Source organism: Rhipicephalus microplus, unplaced genomic scaffold, assembly GCF_043290135.1.
Source record: "Rhipicephalus microplus isolate Deutch F79 unplaced genomic scaffold, USDA_Rmic scaffold_199, whole genome shotgun sequence".
Lineage (NCBI taxonomy): Eukaryota > Metazoa > Arthropoda > Arachnida > Ixodida > Ixodidae > Rhipicephalus > Rhipicephalus microplus.
Genome location: NW_027464770.1, coordinates 132,501 through 135,000, shown reverse-complemented (window position 1 = coordinate 135,000; position 2,500 = coordinate 132,501). Strand labels below are relative to the sequence as shown.

The 2,500-nt window shown below is 46.1% G+C and overlaps 1 long non-coding RNA gene and 1 pseudogene across 1 annotated transcript in view; one reads left to right on the top strand and one right to left on the bottom strand.

The window, feature by feature from the left end:
* The window catches only part of LOC142791904 (uncharacterized), a 41,101-nt gene extending 40,075 nt beyond the window's left edge, over nucleotides 1-1,026 (top strand). The window contains exon 2 of the long non-coding RNA XR_012890494.1: nucleotides 918-1,026. This is a non-coding gene — a long non-coding RNA (uncharacterized LOC142791904). The remainder of the gene's footprint in view (nucleotides 1-917) is intronic.
* Nucleotides 1-2,500, bottom strand: part of LOC142791918 (large subunit ribosomal RNA) — a 7,683-nt pseudogene that overhangs the window by 3,198 nt on the left and 1,985 nt on the right.

The following is a 2,500-nucleotide window of genomic DNA, read 5'->3' as shown; positions in this document are numbered from 1 at the left end:
TTTTCAATAAGTTCCCGTTTTCCCTGAGCAGGGCCTCCACAAAATCTCTTCAGCTGTGCTCTATATTTTTCGGTTAGTTTACAAATCGTAAAATAATGCTCTATGTCCGTTTCTTCCATGTTGCAAGGGCAGATTCTGTTTTGTTTTATCCCGAACCTGAACAGATAGTGAGGAAACCGTCCATGTCCTGTTAAAATTTGTGAAATCTGATAATTTGCAATAAATTGATTTGGAATCTGATTAATATGTTTTATCCAATTGTGTATATAGCTTTTTCGAGCTATTTTGTCTTGGGCCCAAAGTTGTTCCCATTTGTGATACAATTTTTTTTGTAACTCCTTTTTGATAAAATTCTTAGAAATTTGGACCCCTACTTCTTCTCCGAATCTTATTGCCTTTTTTGCCAATTCGTCTGCTATGTCGTTGCCGATGTTTCCACTGTGTCCTTTTACGTATGTTAGAATAATTTGGTTGTTTACTGAAGCATTTTGGAGCAGTTGCTTAATTTTAAATATATAGGGGTTGAGGTTTTCTGGATTATTTATCCCCTGTAGGACTGACAGGCTGTCTGTCAGCAAATGATAGGTGCTTCGATTTTGTTGTAAACTAATATATTCTATGGCCTTGGTTATAGCCATAGCTTCTGCTTCAAAATTGTTACTGTACTTTGGTAATGAATATTGTTTGGTGTCTAATAATTTTTGCTCTTTCATAACTACAAAAGCTGACCCAGCTCCAATTTCATTGCTTGAACCATCTGTAAAAATTTTGTAATCTGTTTCTTGATTGAGTTCTTTATTAAACTTAAATCTTAATCTTTTAGACGGATGAATTTTCCATTTGTCAATTTTTTTAGTAATAGAATCCGCATCGAAAATTTTGTCATTCCAAATAAACTGCTTTCCATTTTTGATAAGTAGATAGGGACAGTGGGAATCTCGTTAATCCATTCATGCGCGTCACTAATTAGATGACGAGGCATTTGGCTATTTTTTTTTTTTTTTTTTTTTTTTTTTTTTTTTTTTTCCCAGATACCACAATCCACCCACTTGGAGATTAACTTGAGGGTTGCCTGCCGTCCTACGATAGGCGTCTCCTCCTCCAATACTGGTAGAGATGCAGGATCAAAGAAAACTTGTCCTCTGAAAGGCAGAGGGACCAAAAGAACGCACCCCGACTTGTGGTGCTGGGACCTTGATTAGCCCTGGGAGCCCACTCCCCGACGAACGACCGCTGTCGACATTTGGTGCATTTTAAATGCCGCCAGCCCCCCTTGTAGGCACCTTATCGTCATCATTTTGAAGTCATTCCTTGTCAATCCCACCTCCTGCAGAGTCCTCACAGATTCACCCGCCCATGTTCCTCTATATGACAGGGTGACACTTGAGACGGTAGGCGTAGGTGAGACTTGGAAAAGCAGATCAGGGATTTTGTATTTATCGCATTTGTGGTGATGAGCCTCCGTAAGTTCAACTCGCGTGCTCACCACCTGCACATCCAGGATATGGGATTTCTCCCGCTTTATGATGACAAGATCCGGGATCTTCGTACCCTGTGATGTTTTGAAGTGTCTTTCTTGCTGCACCTGCCATCCAAGCTCAGTCAGCCTACCTGCCAAGTACCTCAAAATGTTGTCATGCCTTTTGATGCGAGCGTGGTGGGTTCTGTGACATCTCTGAAGGATGTGCCCCAACGACTCCTCAGCCTGACACCCTGCACGACACTGCTTAGGTAACTCTCGACCTCTACGTAGACGAGTCAGACAAGAGAGTCATAGTTACTCCCGCCGTTTACCCGCGCTTTTTTGAATTTCTTCACTTTGACATTCAGAGCACTGGGCAGAAATCACATTGCGTCAGCACCGATCAACGGCCCTCGCAATGCTTTGTTTTAATTAGACAGTCGGATTCCCCCGGTCCGTGCCAGTTCTGAGTTGGCTGTTTTCTGCCGGCCGAAGCAAGAACCTCAGGCGCGAAGCCCACGGAAAATGCACAGCTGTGGCTTTCCACAGGAAGGTCCCGACGCTGGTCCGGGCTCGGCCGCACCGCTTTTTACGGCGGCGAGCCTCGCCCAGTCCCGGTGCAGTGCCGTTCCTGCTTCTGGACCCCAGCCCGACCGGCTCAGCCCTCAGAGCCAATCCTTTTCCCAAGGTTACGGATCCGTTTTGCCGACTTCCCTTACCTACATTGGTCTATCGACTAGAGGCTGTTCACCTTGGAGACCTGCTGCGGATGTGGGTACGGTCCGGCACGAAAATCACACTCCCTCACTCGGATTTTCAAGGGCCGACAGGAGCGCACCGGACAGCGCAAGAGCCGCACTGCTCTACGGAGCCACCGTCCCTATCTCGGGGTGAACCCATTCCAGGGACTCGATCTCCTTACAGAGAAAAGAAAACTCTTCCCGGGGCTCCCATCGGCGTCTCCGAGCTGGTTTGCGTTGCCGCACTGGGCTCCGAAGAGCCGATCTCCGTAGCCGGGTTCGGGACTGTTAACCCGAT